A 24,942-nucleotide genomic window follows, 5' to 3' on the forward strand; every position below is an offset into this window, starting at 1 on the left:
TATATATATATATATAGTAAAATAATAATATAAAAATTAAAGTACTTTCAAAATATATTTAAATTGTTTCCTGGACAACTTCCAAGCATGAAAAAAAATAAGCTTGCTACTATTTCTCTTTATTGCTAAAGTAACTATTTTCATCGTTTTTAATATTTTCAGGAGAGAACTTAAAAACTGAAACAACCAAACTACCCACTTAGTGCATAAAACACAGTCACCCTTTCTTGGTTCAGAGTTTGAATTTGTAATAGATTGAGAAGTGGTAAAATCCTGAACTATCATCTTTTAAAAAACACAAGTATTAATTTCAAGGCACAAATGTAAGCTTAGAAATCCAAACATCTATTGGTTACATAAGGCATGAGACTGCATCCTAGAACCAGTATACACTTTCTCTTAAGAAATCCCTTTCTTGAGCAATTAACACTCCTGATTCTCTATAGTGTCACATATATTTCAGGTGTGCAAATATCAAATATCAGCTTCCTGCTTGAAGAATCCTGGCACTAAATTTGTACTAAACCATAGAAACTTAATTTTATCAGTAGGAAAATTCTTTTTTCCCCAAGTTCGTATAATGAGAATAAGCACATCTCTTAACAAAAGAATAGGGAAATTTTTTAAATAGGTAGGGAAAATAGAATAATCTGCAAGAAGGGCAACTTTCATACTCCAGAGGTACCACAGTGCATTTTCAAATTCTTTAATCCTTAAAATTTTCAAATGAGTCAAGCAAATAACTAACACACAAATATGATCAGAATGAGACATCATAAATTTGATCATAAAACTAAAATTAGAACCAAACTGGGTTTAACCTAGGATGAAGAAGTCAATACCCTAGAAGGTCTAACCAATTCTTGAAGATTTAAAAATCCCTGGATTAGATGGAATAATGATGATGATTCTGTTTACCCAGCCTTGGAAACAAATTAAGATGCCACTTCTCAGAAATATGAAATGTACAATGCATTATTGTTGGTGCAGTTATATGGTGAAGATCAAAAACAAAGGGGATGTGGCTAGGAGTCACAGGACAAGGCTGCCATGCCTGATAGCTGTCCAGCTGGGAACCAACTCATGACTTGAACAGCCTCATGAAATGAGTCTGTTATTTTCTCTTCTTTCAAAGAGAATTGCTGTGAAGGCATTTCAAGAACACAGCACCCACCCTTTTCTTTTTTAAAAAAATCTCCAGCGTGTGACTCCATATAACCTCTCTTGGTAGGTAGCCGATAGATACTCTACAGTATAATAGCTCAGAGCAATTTGCCTCTGCTATGTGGTGTGAGGCTCCTATGGGCCCTGTGGTCTTTAATTTTAAAAGGTTGCACATGACATTTTCAAAAGGTGAAAAGGAGCAAAATGGGATTCACTAAAAAGAGAATTATATGTATCCTTCAAAGTGAACATGGGCATAAATTAGAATATTATGTCTTCTAACACCTCATGACACTCAAAGCAAATAAAACTTTAAAAGACTCACAGGTCTCTGCCTATTACACATTCATTGAATGAGGAACTAAAGAATCATTCCTTTGTTTCAATATCAGATATCTGAAACCTTATAATAGACTTTAATCAATTCCAGAATGGTACTTAAATGTGAAAACAAGATTGAGTCTCCTTTTGAAGCAAAATACAATAAATAGAACCAAAAGATTTCTTTATGCTGTTCTTTCATTGATAGCTTTTACACAGCCCACAAACGCTTTACAATGAACTATCAATAAAGTTCAGCTTCTAAATGTCCCCCCAGCATGGGGTTAGATGCTGAGCTATGGGCCCTAAAAAAAATTGATCCCATCTGGAGACTCAAGGCAGGCCATGAATCCTAGCTCCTAGATTTCTAGTTAGTCAGAAATAGGATTTATTTGCAGGTTTCTGAATCTCTTCTTGCCTATAAGAATAGTTCAACAGCCAGAAGGGCCAAGGCAGCAAAAACCCTTCAGTGTGAGCTCTAATCTTAGAATAAGGTTATTTGCCTTCTGCCAGATTTTACCCACCACATTGGGCCTACTCTTGGGAAGAGATCATTTCTATTAATCTAGGGATTGCAAATCCAAGAGTACTGGTTCTCAAAGGCACTTGCACCATCAGGGTTTGATAGAAATGCACATCCCAGGCTCCACAGTCAAAGATTCTACTTCATGTATCTGGGATGAAATCCAGGGAAGTGGAAACCGAACAAACTCCTACAGGCAATTTGTAAACCATTTGGAAAAACACTGGACACTTGCTTAGGAAAGGTATCTCAACAAATTTTTTGTAAATGCTTTCTGATGACTAAGTATTCACAAACCTACTCTAACCATTTATCACTGCTACTAGGAAGTATTAAACCAGTAGGAAAGGTCAGTTTGTTATCTGTAGTTTTACAAATAACTAGTCATTTAGTTAAACATTAACTTTTCTTCTATTCCGCAATTCAAATATATCTTTTATTTTAAAAAGTAAGTGCTTATAAGATCGGTGAGCCTAACCAATACCTCTAATATTTAACATAGTCAGTTCAATGTGCATGGAACAACAGTCATCCACAATGAGCATGGAGGAAAGAAGTGCACAGAATATTTTTAGATTCCTTCAAAGCACATGAACTGCTTTACAAGGACAAATAGAGGGTGTGGCAACAATAGGTTTACAGTTGTTCATATGGAAAATCTATGCTAATAAAAGCCTATGTGGTCATCACACTATAACAATCCATCACCAGGAGGCTGTGGGCACAAGCAGGTGGGCAGGGACTTGAGGCTGTGTGCGCAGCCCGGAGGCAGGTCCCAGTGGCTCTGCACAGCGACATTGGGGGCAGGACCCCCGGCTCTGGCCTACCTCTTTGGGGCAATCCATCAAGGAGCCCTGGATGGGTTGTCAGGTCCTACCTCTTTGGGAAAATAGACTGCAGGGCTCCCACACTGTGAGAGGGCACAGGCCAGGCTGGGGAACCCCCCCCCCCAACACCACCACCCGAGTGCACAAATTTTGTGCACTGGGCCTCTAGTAATTCAATAATTAATAATAATACAAGAATAAACTCTGTGTTTTGGATACTCACAACTATAAACCTACTTTTGCCATACCCTGTATAATCAGAATTCTATCGGAGTGTGAACCATTTTTGTGTGTCTGGTCATAAAGAATTGCTCTATGGAAGAACTGAGAAAATAATGGAATGAAACTTCTGGGTGAGAAAACAGAATTTTCTTAGAAAAGAAATTTGAACTTTGAAACAGTCACAATAGCTCTTTCAAAAGCATGGTTCTGTATACTGCACTAAAATGTTTTAGTTCTCCTAGAAGAAAATGATTTCTACTCAAGACAACCCTCTTGGAAGAAAACATATTGTACAAAGGATACAGATGATTAGAATTACTCCCCTGAGCTCAGACCCCCTCCCAGTGAGACTCACGAAAAGCACATTAAAGCCTTTGTAATCCAACTGTGGAACATCTCTCGGTGATGTACACATAGTAGCTGATGCTGTGCAATCCTAAGGGTTTCATAGTACAGGCCAATACTATAGATCGGCACCATGAACTATAATGCTATACCATGTCACTCGCTTAACTAACCTTCACTTAATCAAGTGACTGGATTAATCCATGCTCTCTAGTCCTCCCTTAAAATTTCCTGGTTGCTGCCCACAACATGCTGAATCTTGTGGCTAGAAGGCTAATTTTATATTTATGTGCTCTTCTGCTCCCATCTGTTGAATTGAATAGCTGCCAGGAGTCAGTTTTATTTGCTCTCAAACTTGTGTACTCTAATTTTATTTTACATTGCAGTTACATAGGTTAATTAAATATTATACAAACTGATGAAATAGGGGTGTCAAAAAGAATTGCTTCTATGAAATTAATTTAAATGCTTTGGTTAAAGCTTTGGGTAAAGGTGAGTCACTAAAAATACTGTAGTTTTATTTGGAGACAAGGCAACATAACAGTTGGAAGTCATAGAAACTTAGAAGGATTCTGTACTCAGCCTGCCTGGCAAGAGTTAAGACTTCTCCCTCTACTTTTGTTGCTGGAGGATTGGATTGGTGGGATTCCTCTGTCGCTAGTGGGAGTGGAGTTCTTACAATATCTTTAGAAAAGGAATTTTCTAAGACTTGCATGGGCAAAAGAGTGGTTTTTATTGGCATGGAAATATATTTCTGGGGTTGCAAAGTCCCACGTTCCTTAAACCAGTCCTGGAAAATATGCAGCTGGGGCTTCAGCAGAGCAAAAAGTAGAGTCAGTGTCTAGAGTTTCTGTTCCATGGTGGAACTGGGTCTGATGTAGCATCAGTCTAGATTCAGTCCATCAATCCATTGTGTGGGTCCCACATGGCTCATGCCCCCTGCATCCGGAGTCCCGAAAGAGCAAGGGGGCCAAGAGCATAAGAAAACAAGAGAGAGAGTTCCCAGTTTTCAAGAGTTTAAATATCAAGTCTTCTCGCCCTAGCTGGTTTTGCTCAGTGGATGGAGAGTGGGCATGTGAACTGAAGGGTTCTGGGTTTGATTCCGGTCAAGGGCACATGCCTGGGTTGCAGGCTCAATCCCCAGTAGGGGGCATGCAGGAGGCAGCCGATCAATGACTCTCATCATTAATGTTTCTATCTCTCTCTCTCCCTTTCCCTTCTTCTCTGAAATCAATAAAAAATATATATTATATATATATATATATATATATATATATATATATATATATATATATCTCAAGTCTTCCCCAGAGTTTGCAGTAGCCATGCCTATTCTGGCCACTGACTTGTTCCCGGGTGTGACTACTAGGTAAGCATTCTCCCACATCACCTAGATCTTACTGGGCATGCCTAGCTCCAGTCTTTTTCCCCATGGATCTCTGGAGAATGGATTGGAGAGTGTTAAACTGTAGCTTCCTAGCAAAGCTGTATAAATGACATCGCTATATTACGTAGTCTTTCTTTTCCTCCTTTCCTGTTAATAATTACCAGATTATTAACAGTATTACCTTAAGGAAATGGAAACTGGGAATGAAGGACAACATGTGTGGTCTTCACAGGAAACATAATTCAGGCATCCAATCAATGAACTCACACTCAGAGAAAAGGCCTTACCCCAACATGAAAAGATTGGTGAAAATCTTTAATTTGTATATTCTAAATTAATGTAAAATATCTGGCATATGCATCATTGTGTATTATTCTAAGAATTCCATAAAAATCAGTCATCTGTTTATGATTTGCCACTTTAACTGACTATTCTAACTAACTGACCAGATGCCAACCTTGATCATGTCAGATGAGAGAATTCTACTACAACACCCACTACAACAACGTCTCTAGGAACAAGATTGCAAACTCACAGCTTGCAGGACAAATTCAGCCTACATGGCTGTAGAATTTGGTTTTTCAAATTCTAAGGGGGAAAAAATTAGGATCTTTCACATAAAAGTTTAAATCTCCAACTTTGGAAAATTAGATTGAGCAACACTGGAGTTGAATTCCCATGTGGCAACAATAGCTACTGCTGAATAGCAGCTGCCTCCTTTGGAAAAGGCAAAAGCTCTCCTGTCAGACCCAGTCTTCACCTCTCCAACCTGCCCAGCTCACTGGGTCATCTTATCTGCCTTTTTCCCATAGGTATTTGCGGTAACTAACCATGTTCTAAGGCCTTGTTTGTGAGAAGTAAGGATTTCTAATTTGCCTAAGCTATTTCGCAAGAAAAACATCCTCCTTCCCAATTCTACAAATTCATGCAATCCATTTTTCTCAAGCACCTACCTAACAATATGAAGAAATACAAACACACATATTCACACAGCACCTAGCCTTTCAGGAACTTAAACTCTAATTAAAAAATAAATAAATAAAGCACCTACAATACAAAAACACATAGTAAATACTTATGTTTTCAACTGCTAAAAATTTACAAACTGAAGCAGACAATTTTGAACTTAGTTCTATATTTCCTTGCTACTCCAACTATTGTAAAAGCTTTGAATAACCCATATAATAGATCACTTTTGAAATCCCGCTATATATGTTCAACAAATTTATTAACATGAAATTGTTAAGAGATTAGTAATATTTGCTAATTTTTAAAGAATAAAATAAAACCAATATCTTAGATCTGAGATAAGAGGTCTATTTATATTGAAAGTAGATGGTATAATGTATCTTATGAATAGCAAAAAAGAAATGTTTTAAAATATATTTTTAAAAAACAGGGGAATGAAGTGTCAGTTCTTGCCAATATTTGGAGAAATGTGTGTGAAAGGGTAGCAAATGACAGATTATGATAGGCTTTGAATGTTAGACTAAAGGATTTAGATGATACCTTGTATGCAATAGGTTTAAGAAGCATAGTGATAGCATGACGCGGATATTTAGAGAAACAGATCTGTCACTAGTATGTAGCATTAATCTAAATGGGGGGGGGAGGGACATAAGTTGGGAGATTAATTAAAAGGCAGTAGAAAAATTGCCTGAATTAGAACAAGGCCCGCAAGAGGAATCTTTTTTGTTGTTGTTTTAATTACTTCTGAGGCACTTGATTATAAAATTGACAGGACTCAGTGACTGTGTTTAGGTAATGAAGGAGAAAAAAAACTCAAAGACAATAGGTATAAGGTTTCAAACTAGAGTCATTATAAACAAAAGGTACTTGAAAAGAGGAGAGGACAACAATGAATTCAATTCTGAGGAATAAGGTCCCATTAAAAACAAAATGTTAACAGAAACTACTAGCAAAGGTTGCTGTAGTCAATAACTATATCATAATATCAGTAACTATTTCAAACATCAGTGAATGTAATTCCTAAAACCCTACAAACAATAAGCTAAAGACTATAAAAAGTTAATTATGGGTACTTAAATTTCAAAAATATGTCCTCAGCTGAATGGGATTTTCCAGAAAGTTTATGGTCTGATTTTAGTTTGTTTTGAAGATTGAAGAAGTCAATAAAATCTTATCATTACAGCCTTCATTGTTATATTCATGGCCAAGAAGATTGGTCACAGTAAATGGGACTGACCAAATCTATCACATGGGTGACTGCAAAAAATGAATTAACTCCCAGACAATCTCTCATAAGAATTTGTGAATCTGGAGATATTCACCTTTTACCTGTAGTTGAATCAAAAAGTTATACTGAAAAAGATAAATAAGAATTGAAGTTACCTACTATAAACATTTAATTTTGAGATTTGAAAGACTAGGCTGAAATGTGGAGCTTAGATCCTCAAGATCAAAAATATATCATTTATGAATTAGTTAACTGAACAAATCTTATTAATAAAGTCAGTATTGCCTGAGAAAAAGTATATTTTGCCTTTGTTATTATATGCAGACTGAACAGTTTACCATATCTACCATAGAAATTAGAGATAAACATATTAACAGAGGCAGGTCTTTTGAATTTACATTGACAATAAAGCCAAGATGAGATATCTTAGCTATTCAAGTGCTGCCTATACTACCTGAAATAAGAGAACTGATATACTTTTTATCAACAGACTATTGTTTAGATCAGTTTTAGGTTCACAGCAAAACTGAGCAGAAGGTAGAGAGATTTCTGCTCAATAGTATATTTTATTAAATCTCATTTCTAGAACATTTCTGGGAAAGAGAAAATGTCTAGATAATTGATGTCCCATGAATAATGTACTCTTGAGACATTCCATCTACAACATGCATACACACATAATCCATATAGTATATACACACCTAGTATAATAATTTCTGATGTTTAAAATTCACTTAAGATCCTATTGTGGTGTTCTGAGACATCATGTTACTGTTCATGCAGGGGAGTGACACCACAAGAATTAGTTTCACTACAATTTCTTTAGCTGCACTGTGGAGGAGGCAGTGTGAGCAACAAGAATAGAAACCAAGAGACAAGTTACCAGGTGGTTTGGTTTGTTTTTGACAGTCAAAGAAAAAGATGATGGTAGTTAGAACTAGAGAATCCAGTTAAGACAGAAAGATGGCTCCAAAGACAAGAGTTAGCAAATTCTGGCTAGGATGTGGAGAAAAGGGAACCCTTGTGCACTGTTGGTAGGAATTTAAACCGGTGCATCCACTAGGGAAAATAGTATGAAAGTTACTCAAAAAATTAAAAATAGAACTAATATGCGAGCCAGCAATTCTATTTCTGGGAATATATTTAGGAAACAAAAACACTAACTTGAAAAGATATCTGAACCCCCATGTTTATCACAGCATTATTTATAATACCCAAGACATAAAAACAACCTAAGTGTTCATTCATGGATGAATAGATACAGAGGTTGTGTATATGCACATGCTATTAAGTATTATTCAGTCACAGAATATGAGGAAATCCTGCCATTTACAACATCATGATGGACCTTAAAGATATTATACTAAGTGAAATAAGTCAGACAGAGAAATACAAATACTGTAATCTAAAAGAGAAACCACAAAAAACACACACCATAAAAACACCCCACCAATTGCACAGAAAAAGAGATTAGACTTTTGATTACCAGAGGCAAGAGGTAGAGGGAAAGGGAATTGGAGGAGAATGGTTAGGAGTTACAAACTTCCAGTTATAAGATAAATGAATTCTAGGGATGTAACATACAGCATGCTGACTATACTTAACACTGCTGAATAATATACAGAAAACTTGTTAAGGGAGTAGATCCTAAAAGTTCCCATTAGAAGAAGAAATTCACTTTTCTTTTTACTGTATCTACATGAGATGACTGATATTAACTAAAATTACTATGGTAATCATTTCACAATAAATCAAACCATAATGTTGTATACCATAAATTTATACATTGATGTATGTGAATTATTTCACAATAAAACTGGGGGTGGGGGGAGAAATAGGTGAAATATACTTTAAAAGTTGGTGGATTTAAAATGAACAGCAGTAGGGATGGGAGATGGAGAGAAAGGGTAGACGCATGTAGGCGAACTGAAGGAAAGGTAATAACCAAGGGTGATACCAGGGTCTGGGCCAAGGACCTGTGTTCATGGTGCAGAGCAGTGCAGTGTGGAGGGAGAATCAGGACCCTGTGTTACACTGATTTATTGCTAATCACACCAAAAAAATTCTAATTTCCCCCCCAAAATGAAAGCTGTCTTCTGGATACTGTTTGTCTCTTTCACTTGGTGAAAGCATTCTCTCTCCCACTCCCCCCACCCCGCTTTGTTTTCTTATTTTATCCACTCTTGTCTCCTCTGCTCCTAGTTAGTAAGCTAAAGGTTTGGAAGAATATAAAAGAGAGATGTAGATTTCCCATAAATAGCTCTCTCTCGGGAAAAGGTCATGGAGCCCACGAAGAAGAAGGAACAAACTACCTTGTAAAACTCATCATTAAAGTCAGCTTACTTAGTCCCACTGCACTATTTATGGCAAGTCACCAAAATGTCAGCCTATTCCTCAGTGAAATGAGTCACTCCGTTTTACAGTTAAGCTTTTCCTTAAAATGTTTCAGTGAATAATGCATAGAGCATACATAACTTTATATTCTCCTGACTCAAAGCATTGATAAAAACCATGGATTAAGCGAACGGCAGATAAACACGGATACTTTTTAAATAATCTCTCATGGCTTGCTTTTAAAGCATTTCTCCATAAAGGCAAGAGGTAGGAAACAGTGTTCATTTCTTGAGCAGTTACTCAAGGGTGCCCATTACTGGCTGATGCGAGGACTGAGTGAATGAGCCTTAGAATCATCTCTTGAACCAGACTAGCTAACTTAACCAGATGCTTTCTCAGCATCACTTCCAAAACACCTTCACAGCTAACATCAATAACAATGTCAAGTGAAATCATAGGAATGCCTTATAATAAATTGCTAAAGACACATCTGGTAGGCAAATGAGCTCAGCTAATCTATGAAATGAATGAATGAATGAATGAATGAATGAATGAATGAATGAATGAAAACAAAGCAAAATAAAAGGAAAGGAAAGATAAAAAGCCTCAGTGCTGCGTTTCTAGAAGACTTACTCATTTAGGAAATGCCAAAATATTCTTTCTGCACCCTGGTTTGTTTAACCAGGGTCGCAGGAGTTTTAAGCATGGCATGCTTAGATAAGTCATGATGCCTGAAATGCTAAACAAGTGAAGTCTCTAGCCCAGAAAACTGCTCTAGGGTGAGTCAGGTGACAGCACACAGTGGAATAAAAAGGCCAAAATCACTATTTTTCCGCTGAAATAAGCAGCAGTATAGCAGTCTAAGTCCCATCTGATTTTCACCCACACTGTTGGGACTTGATAGTTACCCTGATGCAACCATGGATTACAAGGTTATTACATTAGCGCCCTGGCTAAAATATATCAATTGTTATTTTACCTGAAAGATGAGCTCCCTGGTGAAAACATACCAATTTTTATCTTGCCTGAACGATGAGGTTTTCATGGCACTTGGAAACTCATTATAGGGCAAACATTTTAGAGTTGATGTTGCTAAATTAATTAGAGGCACAAATTCTAACTCACAGGGAAAACATAAGTTTTGGGAATCAGATAGATAACATGATGACACTCAAACCTATATATCATTCAAATTATTAACACAATGGAGGCTTTGTGGGTGTGACTGCATAAAATGGTGCCACAGCAAACAGCAAATAGCCTTAGAACAGGCGGATCAAGGGTAGGGAGGTACATCTCCTGTGAATCTGCTTCCCAAAACCCAAAGAAAACTTTGCCAAAGAGAAAAATCAGGAGAGTAAATGAGTGAATCAGCAGAGTGATTTTTTTTTCTAGCTTAGTATCTACTGACTCCTATTAATTTTATGGTATTTGAAGGTTATTATTTTACTCTCTCAAAGCATGTAAGTCACAGTGTTGTACTATTACATCTCTTAAAATGTAATATGAAATACAAGAAGGTTCCTCAAAGTTTTATCCTTCTTCCTTGCAAATCCCTTACTTTTCTATAGCACTTACTCCAATATCCTCACTCTTCTTCAACCTTTTCTTTTCTTTATCAGCGTCCTGAGACTTTCCTCGGACATGCCAACTTTGGAGACAGTCCAAAGGTGAGCAATAAATGTGATGAAGTGCTTGGGAAATAGGATATATAAAGAAAGATTAAAAGCAGTATTTTAGATAAAATAGAAAGCTGCCATCAGAATATATTCAGTAGCGGTTTCCCAGAGCAAGGTCTTGAATTTCAATGACACTTGGTGAGGTTTAATTCAAAAGAAAATGTAAGTAAAAGCCAATCCTCTAACACTCACTTGCCTGCTATTTTCAACTTTGCTCACATACTTCATCCTGCCTCTTGTATCTTACCTCAGGTTACCTATCATATATGCAGAATGCTGGTTGCTTTAGTTTCCTACGTTACAATCAGGAGGCACTTACGTAGTAAAGAATTTATACCCTAGAACAGTGTTTTTCCATTGAAGGTGATCTTGCCATGTCTGGAGATCATTTTAGTTGTCACAACTAGGACTGGGGATAATAGTGACATCTAGAGGCCAGGGATGCTGCTAAATATCACACAAAGTGCAGAATTGTCCCCAACAACCAATTCATCTGGCCGAAATGTCAGCAGTGTTCTGTTCCACAGCAAGTGGCAGGAAATATAAGTACTGGCTGTTTTCTACGTCACCCAAGCAAGCAACAACTCTCAAGGTAGGAACCTTTACATGCCTCCTGATAAGGATAGAAATGGGAATGCTTTGATGGAGGTTTAATGGCCACAGTTCTACTGTCAACCCAGGCTCTTCTCGCAGGCTGATCTCATGCCCTTCTCTATATAGCAGCTCCTCTCCCTGCAGGTGAGAGCCTACCTGGTGAATGACTACATGAGGGAGGAAGAGACTTCCCTCTACCCTCCAAGTTCTCTCAGCTGGTCTAATAATCAAATAGACATGAAACAGACTAGCATGACAAAATAACCAAGTATAACATATCCATGTGCATTGGGAACCCACATTCATGAGAGAGTCAGACACAGAAGGGAAACATGAGGCACATATGACATTCAGAGCTAAGGATCACTGAGGGACTTCAGAGGAAGAAGATCAGTGCAGGATGATAAGCAGAGCAGATGTTTGCTAATTAGAAGTTTGCCCTGTTCTATAGATGGGTCATAAAATGTTATTTCTGGTGATAACTCCTACTATGGGCAAGACCCCTAATTTAATTCTTTAAGGGAGAAATAAAGTTTCTTGTGAGCCTGCAGCATCTTGATTGCCTTCAGCTAAAATAATTCTCATGCCAAAGTGACCCATTTTGTGGAGGCCTGCTCTCAACACCTACAAACACATCCCTGGTTTTGTCATCTGCAATGCAGTGTGTGTGCGCACATGTGTGTGTGTGTGTGTGCACATGTGTGTTCAATCCACAAAGCTCAGTTGTGTAAATCTGCAATGTGATTTTTCAAAACTAAGTGTAGTTTCCATCTCAGTGTGCCATGAAGGCTAGTGTCAGAAAGCTTTATCTTTTTAATAAAGGGAAAATTCACTCAAATCAAGATTGTTGTAGTTAATCTACTTAAATGCATACATGGTTCATTACCTGACCTCTTTTCTCTGAGGCATCAGGGGAGGCATCTGGCTCTTGGACACCTTTAACCATAACCAGCGATACATCCTTCTTCTCAGATCAATTTACTCACATAGTCCATTCCTCATGGGCTGCAATCCCTTCTTCCCATTCCATTCACCAGATCCCTCAGGTCTACTTGTGCGCTCTCTCTCATGCTGTTTCTTTCCCTCTCCATTTCTCTCTCTCTTTCTTTTAAAATATATTTTTATTGATTTCAGAGAGGAAGGGGGAGGGAGAGAGAGATAGAAACATCAATGGATGAGAGAGTATCATTGATCAGCTGCCTCCTGCATGCCCCTGCTGGGGATCAAGCCCACAAGCCAGGTATGTACCCTTGACCACAATTAAACCCAGGACTCTTCAGTCCACAGGCTGACTCTCTATCCACTGAGCCAAACCAGCTAGAGCTCCCTCTCTCTTCCCCTCTCTCTCTCTCACTCTCCTTCTCACCTTACTCCCAGATGTTTCTTGAGGGCACCGAGTTCAGCTGCTCAGCTGTGGGAATTCTGGTGAAAGTGTCTCAAGACCAGTCTCCCCATGGTATCCCTCTGGGTCATTCTGAATTAACTGCTAATAGACAACAGAAGCCGAGACCCATCCAAGACACCAGACTGCACATAGGCATTCCTTGCCTCTTCACAGACTTCCTACAGTAGCTGGGCCTCTAGGGAGCCCAGATCCTGGTCCCCACGTGCAGGGATCCCTTTAAGGCAATGAAGACATTATTCTCTCCAGTTTTCTTCCTACCTCCTCAACAGTATTTTTGCAAGCTTACTGTTTAGGCCAGGCCCCTGGGCATTGAAAGTAAAAAGGCTTTTGTTTCTCCTCGCATTACTGTCATGCTCTCTCCTTCCTATGGTAAGGGAAGCCAAGTTCTGGTCTCCTGGTTTTCATGTGTGTGCACATGTGTGTGTAAGTGTGTGTAGGAGGGAAGGCAATAATGTAAACTAAGAGATGCTAGGGACCAAACACTTTTGTAATGCCATCTTTATAAAGTAGGGTTAAAATACATAATTAACTTACTATTACAATTATTCTAGCTCTTTTTTACTTATATTTTCTCAATATTACATGATTTTTTTCACAGATTCACATTGAACTTAAACTATAACAACTCCCACATACTTAAAATCATTTATTTTTTCCACTCTTTATTTTTTTTTAATATATTTTTATTGATTTCTTACACAGAGGAAGGGAGAGGGATAGAGAGTTAGAAACATCGATGAGAGAGAAACATCAATCAGCTGCCTCCTGAACACCCCCCACTGGGGATGTGTGCAACCCAGGTACATGCCCTTGACCAGAATCGAACCCGGGACCTTTCAGTCCGCAGGCTGACGCTCTATCCACTGAGCCAAACCGGTTTCGGCTTTTCCACTCTTTAAAAGAGCATTAATAAATGTTTCTCTGAGTTCTGTGAGCCAGTCTAGAAAGCAGATCCAACTTGAGAAGGGGGTCATAGGAAACTCCAATTTATAGCTGGTCAGTCACAAGCGCAGGTGACAACTTGGCCTTGTGATTGGAGTCTAGAGTAGGGCAGTCTTATATAACTGTGGGATCTGATGCTACCTCCAGGTAGATAGTGTTAAAACTGAATTATATTTGTAGAGCACCCTGTCAATAGCTTCTGAGGCCTGGAAAATTACTTGGTGGTACTGGAAAGAAACATACATCAGAACTGTAAACTCACCACATGTCTAAAAGTTATCTAAGAGCAGGTGTTTTATTTCCAGGCACCTCTTGTAGGTACTTCCCAAGCACTCACTAAACGTTTGCCAATTTCAGAAACCCTGCAGACCCTGGACAGGTGTGGTGGTAGAGACAAAGCAGCCTAGAGCCAGAGCCACTCACACCTGGCGAGGCCCTCTGACCTTCCTCTGCTCTGAGGTCAAGACATAAGAAGCCGTCATAAGTGTTTGTAAGAGATGTCTATTGAGTGAGTTTCCTCTTTTCCTACATAGAACCTCTCATCAGAAAATACAATCAAAAATTTAAATTTGCCCTGCCAGCGTGGTTGAGCATCAACCTATGAACCAGGAGGTCATGGTTCAATTCCTAGTCAGCACATATGTCCAGGTTGCAGGCTCCATCACCAATGTGAGGATTGCAGGAGGCAGTCCATCAATGATTTTCTCTTATCATTGATGTTTCTATCTCTCTCTCTCCTCTCCCTTCCTCCCTGAAATCAATACAAATAATTGTTTTAATTTAAATTTATCTCCTGAACAGAAATGGACCCCATAAATTCTATTTTCTTATATAGGGAACAAAACCCACTTTTCTGGAATAATAAACACTGTAGACTTCTTTTCTACACTTTATAAATTAAAAATACAATAAAAGATTTCACATTTGGGGTACCCAATGCATTCTTCAGTCAAAGCTTCTGAGTTTGATATAAATCCTTCCACTATCTATATACCATTCATTTCTCTTCTTTTCTTCCTGGGCCACATAAGCTTAGGAAAAAACATTTTTGCCTTCACTCGTCCAAACAGGTATTTGTATTCTTTGTTTTTCGGTGAGAATCTCTACTGATTACTAAGTATATGGGCCTCCCTTAGTGCCTTTCCTGAGGGACAGCACTTATATCAGCGAGAAGGCAAACAACAGGAGCAGCATGGCGGGCTCTGCAGCAGCAGACAGCAGGTGGAAGAATACGGCTTGATTTGGATTGAACAGCACAGCAAAACCAAAAGCAGAGCCTGCAGTCACTAAAATAGATTTGTCATAGAAATAGATATAAAACTTCAAGTAAAAAGTGCTCTAAAGTTTCTTTATAGGAAAGTGACATCATGCTATAGCTATCAAATCTGGGAACAAAGACTTAAATGGATTGACTTGATTTTAAAAAAATCCACTGCCCCCTCCAGGGAATTTCTCTACTATCATTATTGCTTTTACACACCCCACAGAGACCCAAGTCTTAGTTAGAAGAATGAGACACTGGCATTTCATTTAGAATGAAGAAAGTGGAGCTTCCAAGGGAACCCTACCAGGAGCCAGAACAAGCTGACACACTCCACAATGCAGTCTCTTAAAAGGTTCATCTCTGTTTGGCTAGCTAATTTCCAAAGGTCACTATTGTCCACTTTAGTGTTGTATTTATCATTTCCATATCAAATATATATCCTATATAATAAAAGGGTAATATGCAAATCGACTAAATGTGGAAGGACTGGTCTCTATGACGCGTACTGACCACCAGGGGGCAGATGCTCAATGCAGGAGCTGCCCCCTGGTGGTCAGTGCACTCCCATAGGGGAAGCGCCACTCAGCCACAAGCCGGGGGGGGGGGGGGGGGGCTGGCTGGCGAGCACAGTGGTAGTGGTAGGAGCCTCTCCTGCCTCCGTGGCAGCGCTAAGGATATCCGACTACAGCTTAGGCCTGCTCCCCACGGGACATCCCCCAAGGGTTCCCAGACTACTAAAGGGTGCAGGCCAGGCTGAGGGAACCCCCCCACCCCAGTGCACGAATGTCATGCACCGGGCCTCTAGTATGTGTGTGTGTGTGTGTGTGTGTGTGTGTATGTATATATATGCCTAAGTGACCGTTAAGACTGAACAACCAGAATGACCAAAATGACCGGATGACCGGCCGGTAGACCTTGCTGATGGGGCCCTGACAGCCCCGAATCTGGTTCACCTGCACCCCATACCCAGACAGGAGAGAGGAGGGAGCCCTATTTATCGCAGAATCAGCATTGGTTAGCTTGTTGCTGGGGCCAAACTCCCGCGGTCCCTTCCCCCTGCCGGCCCCCACCCCCCTCCAATTGGCCCCCATCACCAGCCAGGCTGAGGGACCCCCACCGATGCACAAATTCATGCACCAGGCCTCTAGTACATATATAAACCATTTTCTGGGATAAAAGCTGCTATAGACCAAATGCTTATGTTGACATCTAATTGTCAAATGAGATAGTATCTGAAGGTGGAGCCTTTGGGAGGTGATTAGATCACGAGAGGGGAGCCCTCATAAATGGGATTAGTGTCATTGTTTAAAAAAAAAAAAAAGCTGCAGAGAACTCCCTCATCCCTTCGACCATGTGAATTCACAGGGAGAAGACAACTGTTTATGAATGAGGAAGCTGGCTCTCACCAGACTCCAAATCTGCCTGCACCTTGAAGTTGGACTTCCCATCCTCCAGAACTGTTAAGAAATAAATGTTTGTTGTATAAACCACCCAGGCGATGGTAGTTTGTTATAGCAGCTGACAGAGGCATTGGAGGCAGGCTGGAACCACTAAAGAACAACCAACAACTGGAGGACAGACAACCTGCCCTCAACAGGGAAATCATACTTCTTCCCTTGCATCCTGGAAACCCGTGCATATTTCCATTTGCCACTGGAATTCTACTGTAACAAAATTCTGTTGTATTGTTAAGATGGATGCTGATAAGCAGTATGTGACAATACATCATTAGAATCAAGTCCTTTGTTCCTCAATTACAGATCTATTAACCCATTATATGCAACTTCTGACTTGCTAATTTCTATAGTCACTTTAGAAAATTTATCAAGTCACAATTTTCTTCTCTGTAACAAAATAAGAAAAACCAATATATGTCCTCAGGAATAGTGGTACTGGAAAGAAACATAAATGGGAAGAAGGAGGTTGGTGACTTGAGTTCCTCTAAAAAATTAAACTAAAGAATAAAGGACAGATCTACGTTTTTTATGGCCTACATTGTGTTCCCTCTTCCCCTCCAATTCATAAGTGGAAGTCCTAACCCCACCCCTCAGAATGTATTTAGAGATAAGGGCTTTAACTAGGTAGTTAAGCTATAATGAAATCATAGGATAGGCCCTAATCCTACATGACTGGTATCCCTATAAAAGATCACATGGGAAAGGCCACATCAAGACACAGGGAGAAGATGGCCATCTACCAGCCAAAGAGAGAGGCCTCAAAATAAATCAAACCTGTTGACACCTTGACCCTGGACTTCCAGCCTCCAGAACTGTGAGAAAATAAATTTCTGTTGTTTAAAAAAAAAAAAAAAGAAAGAATAAAGGACAATTTCAGGCTACTCCACTAGGAAAAGATCAACACCCACAATGATCTAGCTAAATGTAAGGCCCCTGAATCTATTAATGTGTAAAATCTCTAGCACTGAGTTCAAGCTAAATTCTGCTGGCTATAGTTTTATCCTTTGGCACGACCTTTGTCTATTAATAACATAGTCATCCCCAAATATCAATATCTGTTTCATGGAGTTTAGGGACATTTTTAAATTCCTAAATTCTTAGATAAGCTCAATCAAATCTTCCTTGATATCTTTTGAGCCACCATGACTTCACCATAGCCATCTTCAGGGACATGCTGAATTTCAGAATATTTCTTCCTGAAATAAGTATTATTTTTGTGAGCTTTCAAAACAAAATATCAGCTTGACAAACATAAATACCAATAAAAATTAAAATAAACTAGCCTGTCCAAGTGGCTCAGTGGTTGAGCATTGGCCTATGAACCAGGAGGTCACAGTTCCATTCCCAGCCACATGCCCAGGTTGAGAGCTCAATAACCAGTGGGGGGCGTGTAGGAGGCAGCCGAGCAATGGTTCTCTCTCATCATTGATGTTTCTATCTCTCTCTCCCTTGCCCTTCCTCTCTGAAATCAATAAAAATAAACTGAACACTATACCCTGTTCTCTGTCCATTCGGTGTGCAAAACCATGAGACATGGTGAGAGACATGAGGACATTATAGTCACAACAAAGGCAGAAAAATCCACACAGTTTGCAGCAGCCTGATGCCCAGTTCTGCCTAATAGTCCTGATTCCCCTTCAACCTCAATGAAAGAGCCACTTTCCCACTTGAAAAAAAGAGGAAATATACTTAAGTTAGGTTTTTAAGAAATTGTAATATTTAGGCTGCTGTTTTCAAATTTATATTGTCACATGGCCTAGCAAAGGCTTTTACTTAGAGTTTGATTTTAAAATATCAAGATATTTGAAAAACTGACTTAGTACTATATTACAAAATACGTTTTTCTGATAAGTCCCTAGTGTAGGGGTTCAGAACAACTCACCCCAAGATGTACAGATTAAGCTAAAGGCAACCAAGAGAAACTTCTGCCCCCGCCCTTAACTATCTAAAGGAATCTGAATTAGGGACTTCCCCATAATAACAAGAGTATGAAAGATAACCTCTTTTGACCTATCTATATGGCAGGGCAAACTATTAATTACTGAATAGGTGCTCTCCCTGCAATGAACTTCTTTTAACTCAAGATGCCCTACTTCATCATTAGCTCAGAATATCTTTTATGCACACATTCCCTTTCTGTCTTTGAAACTCTCATGTATGTGGGATCTCTGACTCTCTTATGTATGTGAGGTACACATACATATGTACATTATTAAATTTGGCTATTTTCTCTTGTTAATATGTCTCATGTCTATTTGATTATTAGACCAGATGGAAAAAAAACTTAAAAATTGAGAAAAGCTCTTCCTCCTCCACACTAGAGAGCAAATAAATAATACATGACAACTATCATTTTAGAAGATATTTGAAGGACAGGAGAAGTAGGAAGATTGAGGTTGTCCAATAGTTCTTTCTTGCTATGATATACAACACTTCTTTCCACTGGACAGTATCTCTGCCTTTCTTCAGAGATGTGTGAAGACATTCTGCTTCTGATAGGTTTTCTCTCACTGACCTCAAAGACAACAATGACTTCCTTTCTTCAAGTCATAATTCAGTATTTTGACACAACACATGAATCCTTAAAATTTTATTAATTCAGTTTTATATTAAGTTTTTAAATTTCATTTCATTTTTTATTTCTTATATTCTAACTTACACTTCCAACTATATACACTATTATAGTCACCTATAACTATAGAACACATAAACATTTGCTGAGACCTGAGTTGCAATTTCCATTGGGAAAAATCAAAGGCAAATATAAATACCAAGAAATATGTTCTGATTGCATCATATTTTTTTCCTTCCTTCACTCAGAGTAGGAAAAAACAATAGGAAAAGTCTGTGGTTGTTTGAGATCATGTGGCCATAGTGTGGAACAGTGTGCAATAACTTACAGAAGTAGCGATAATCAGTATATGTTATTGGTCCTACCATTAACAAAATCAAACTTTTATCCTAGTCAGACTTCTAACTATGACCCTGGAAGGAAATGAAGATATATTCTGGACAGTAAGGAAAACACTGACTCCAAATTGAGTCAATTCACATCAATTTATAGTAGAGGTAAAAAGTTCCCCTCCTGTCCATTATAACAAAGCGTGTCCTAAGTAGGAAAGTGGGTTGGGACCATCAGCCCCGAGAAGGCAAAGTCATATGGGATGTGATCAGGATGACATACACCTCACAGAGGGCTTAGCAGTTAGATATTTCCATTAGGACTGAAGCAAACGGCCTCAGAGATAGGAGTCAGAGTAATACCAACAGACAGACAGAAGGAAAGTCAGTCATTTGGCATAAGTTAGGGTCTGAAGAGCACTTCAGAAAGAATCTGGGGCCTGAGCCTACGAGAAACAGCAAAAATTTCTCCCACCAATGGAGGCTGACCAAAAAGAATTAATGCAACTGGTCTCTGCTCACTTTGGATTACCAAGGAATTTCTGGTCAGATTCAGTCTGGAGACATATATCATACAATGATTTATATTGGCATATGAAGGCATGTTGTAGCAGTTAAAGATGTGTGTCCTCATCTATTCAGGAGTCTTTTATTATACAGTTGAAATACCTGGATGTGTGGGTGGAGGAAAGTAGTCCAATGGGACAAACTTTTAGAACTGGGCAACTGAAAAGTAACCCAGGCCTGGCTGGTATGGCTCAGTGGTTGAGCGTCAACCCATGAACCAGGAGGTCAAGGTTCAATTCCTGGTCAGGGCACATGCCCGGGTTGCGGGCTCGATCGCCAGTAGAGGGCGTGCAAGAGGCAGCAGACCAATGATTCTTCTCATTGATGTTTCTATCTCACTCTCCGTCTCCCTTCCTTTCTATGAAATCAATTTTTTTTTAAGTAACCCATAATTTCTATTGACTCTCATTTCTTCTGCTATCAAATTTGCTGCTCCTTTTAGGCAAATCTTGTCTTCCAAAATTTACTAAAAAATTATATCTTTGTCACTAGCTCTGCCTCTCTGTTCCAGAACACCATCCTTGAAACATGTCAGATACTATCCTCTCCCTTTCTTTCCCTCCCTCATTTTAATTTGGCTCCCAGACTCTTCTATCTGGACATCACCACTGCTGCCCACCTAGGAAGACTGAGGAAAGGGACCCAGACATACATGGATGTGAGAACTGACCATAGATAACCAATGGCTGATGGTAAAGAAAAAAATCTATGTAGCCACACAACACCAATGGTAAAGTAGCCTAGGGTCACTGAGTTCTAGGGAAAATAGCCTTAAAAACCTAAATGGCCCATGTGAGCCTCATCATATTATAAATGAGTATGCTCTGTTTTAAAACTCCTACCTCTAAAGTATTTTAACAGCTTCCCAAGGAAAACGGATAGGTCAAAAGTAAGTTTTGTGCTCCATTCTCCATAATCCCTGACACATGTAGAAACTCAATAATGAATTTCTACTGAATGAACAATAAGCTAATTAATTAATGTCAGATAAGCTAGGTGTTAAACATAATAAATAATTCTTGCTTCAAGTGTCTACACAAAAACATCAGTATACTCATTAAAAATCTTATCTATTTGAATGTTTCCAAATATTGCTTTCTGCAGAGGTATAATCACATTAAAAGGAGACTATCTTTATCCAGTGCAGAATAATCTCCTGTGTGCTGTTTATAAAAGAGGCTATTTAAATAAATGGAAGAAGAAAACTTTAAGCATATTAATGACAGCTATAAAAGTCCTTTGTGTGTTTTAAAGCAAGTCGGTGTATCATACCGTACTATTTTCTCCCCTTTGTTGGACCATGACAAGAAAGAATCCAAAGGCAGAGTAAAGAACTGGAAAGATCAGTTGAACAAAATAGATCCAGAGACACAGAAGTATGGAACAGACTGTTGAATCTCAGAGGGAAGGTGGAGGTGGGTGGAGGGGTGGGTGGGGAGAGATCAACCAAAGAACTTGTATGCATATATGCATAACTCATGGGCACAGACAATAGGATGGTGAAGGCCTGGAGTGGGAAGGGGACATGGACAGGCTATAAGGGGTCAATGGGAGAAGAAAGGGAACATCTGTTATAACAATAAAGATTTTAAAATAAATAAACATTTTAATAAAGACCTGGGAAGATCAAATGGGCACATTTCTCTGAACTGTAGTAAGTAGTTATTACTTTCTTGCTAAATGGTGACTAATATAAATGAAACCTCATAATGGAAGAAAAGTCCAATGCAGGGATGAATTGAGGATGAGATGACCTTTGTCAAAACCGGAATTTGTCTCCTAAAAAGTCAACTAAAAAGTATCTCAAAGGGGAGTGAGGAAATAGGGAGATGTTGGGCAAAGTGTACAAAGTTTCAGCTACACAGGATGAGTAAGTCCTGGAGGTCTAATGTACAGCATGGGGCTACAGTTAACAATACTGTAGGGTATATTTGAAATGAGCGAGAGGGGTTGGTCTTGCGTGTTCTCATCACACACACAAAACTGCAACTATGTGAAATGATGGTTATGTTAATTAGCCTGATTGTGGTCACCATCTCACAATGTGTATGTATATAAAATCCTCATCTTGTCTACCATAAAGATATACAATCTGTATTTGTCAAATATACCTCAATAAAGCTAGAAAAATTAAACAAATAACAACAAAAAAGGAAAAATACAAAGAAATAGAAACCCTGAGATCCAGAAAAATAAATGTGCAAATAGTAGGAGTTCCAGACTACTTCTGATTTCAGCCCTACACCAACTACACCCCCACATTTCCCATCTCATTTAATGGCAATTTTCTCCTTCCTGTTAGGGCAGAACATTAGAATCTTACTGAACTTCTCTCTTTCTCAAACCCCACAGGAATTCCTCAGCAAGTTCAATCCAATCTACCCTCAAAATTATTTAAGTTCAGAACCTGACCTTTTGTCAGTAGCTCTACTGCTGTTACTATTATCCATTCACTATTATCTCTTGCCTGGGTATCCACGGTAGCCTGCTAACGGTCTCTCTCCTTGTACCTTTGCCAGTCTAGACGTGTGGTCGGCAAACTACGGCTAGGGAGCCACATGCGGCTCTTTGGCCCCTTGAGTGTGGTTCTTCCTAAGCCTTAGGAGTACCCTAATTAAGTTAATAACAATGTACCTACCTATATAGTTTAAGTTTAAAAAATTTGGCTCTCAAAAGAAATTTCAATCGTTGTACTGTTGATATTTGGCTCTGTTGACTAATGAGTTTGCCGTCCACTGGATACTCTATCTCAATCCACCAACTAGTGTTATCTTTTTAAAATTAATTCATAGCAACTGGACTTTCAAAACACTGTATCGGTCAAAGGAAAAACCTAGGATGTTACAGTGACCCATAAGACCCTAAATAATCTGGCAGCTGTTATTTCTCTAACCTCACCCCCTGCCACACTCTGCACCACATCCCATTTACGGTGTTCCAGAACCACAGGCCTCTTAGATATTCTGTTATGGATTAAGTGGTGCCCCCAGAAATTCACATATTGAAGTCCTAATTTATAGACTGTGACCTTATTTGGAAATAGGGTCAATGCAGATGTTAAGATGAGGTCATACTGGTTACCTTATAAAATGGGGAAATTTAGACAAAGAGATCAGGGTGATGCACCTCCAAGACAAGGAATGCCAACAGTTGCCAGCAAACCACCAGAAGCTAGGAGAAAGGCTTGGAATGGATTTATTCACCCATAGCAAGGCAGCTCCGCTACACACCCCTAGAGTCCATGTGCTTGTATGGTCCGAGTTATGTTTAAAGATTTTTTAATTGTGTCTCCCTTTTGCACTTAAGCACTATCCTCTTTTGCACAGCCAAACATGTGCAATTATGTTCTATGTTGGGCATTCTGCTGTGAAAAAATAAAAACAAGACACACACAGAAAAAGCCCCACGGCCTCAGAAGGAATCAACCCTGCTGACACTTTGATCTCAGGTTTCTAGCCTCTGAACTGTGAGACAATAAATTTCTATTGTTTAAGCCATTGTTTGTGGGACTTTGTTATGGCGGCCTTAGGAAACCTATACATGTTCCCCAAACACTCCAGGCACAACCCCAGCTCTGGGACTGTTATCCAGGTGGTTTCTCCTGGCTGGAATCTCCTGTGAGGCAAGAATGTTGAAAGAACTTCCAGGAATCAGAGGTCTGACCTCCTTGCAGTTACTGGGATCATTAGTTCATGCAGGTGTTATCATCAGTGGCTGAGATTTGCTGCATCATCATGGAGACCAAGGAACTCCTTGGCTCAACAAGAGGCCAGCTGCAGGGCCTCCTGTAAGTCTAAATTACCATGCCAGCCCGAGTATTGTTGGTCATCAAAGGAACCCTGCATCCTGGAACTGTGTTGGCGAATCTGTCAGGCACATCACTGTCCTGTTACGACACACATTAATTCAGTCAATGATAGTATTCATTTCCTCAGAGTTAACATAGGATTATCACACATTATAGAGTTGATCAAAGTCTGGAGAGAAATATTTAAAGGTATAATTTCCAAAGGCAAGAGGAGAAATAGGAAAATCAGAAGGAATAGATGAGCAATGAGTCAAATTTGGAAACAAAACTATATAGATATCTTTGAAGCTGAAATAATGTCATTTTATAATCATTTTATTAAGCTTTTAATCATTAAAAGTCTTAGATATACATTAACATTTAAGAGTCAGTATTTTGGAAAGTTGCATTGCCTACTGTGCTATGGGGGGTAGTTATGTCTTCTAAGTATTTTTAATATGTTTTTATTTATTTCAGAGAGGAAGGGAAAGAGAGAGAGAGAGAGAGAGAGAGAGAGAGAGAGAGAGAGAGAGAGAGAGAGAGAAACATCAATGATAAGAGAGAATCATCGATTGGCTGCCTCCTGCAACAGGGAATCGAACCGTGACCTCCTGGTTCATGGGTCGATGCTCAACCACTGAGCCACACCGACCGGACTTTCTAAGTTTTGGGTTTTTTTTTTTTATGCCAGATAATCTTGAGTATCTAAAACCTTCTAAATCTTTTGAAACCTCATTCTGTTTTTATAAAGCTTACTGAATTTCATATCACAATTTACAGAGGACTTTCTTACATATTAAACCAGTAAAGAATATTGTACAACCATAGAAGGACCATTTCTTATTTTATAAAATTTAAAATTGCTATAATATTATATATACTATTTTATAAATAAATGTTAAATATTAGTATAATATTAATAAGGCTATAATACAGCTAGCTAATTTCAATATAACATATAATTTTTAAGGATTGAGTTTTATAATAACCACTCATTATTTAAATAATCACCCTGGATTCTTTTAA

At 38.8% G+C, this 24,942-nt stretch overlaps 1 long non-coding RNA gene across 1 annotated transcript in view; it reads right to left on the reverse strand.

Annotated features, from left to right (window-relative positions):
* The window catches only part of LOC308519024, a 289,305-nt gene that overhangs the window by 256,318 nt on the left and 8,045 nt on the right, over positions 1-24,942 (reverse strand). The window lies entirely within an intron of this gene.

This window comes from Myotis nattereri (assembly GCF_964212035.1).
Source record: "Myotis nattereri genome assembly, chromosome: 5".
Classification (NCBI taxonomy): Eukaryota; Metazoa; Chordata; class Mammalia; order Chiroptera; family Vespertilionidae; genus Myotis; species Myotis nattereri.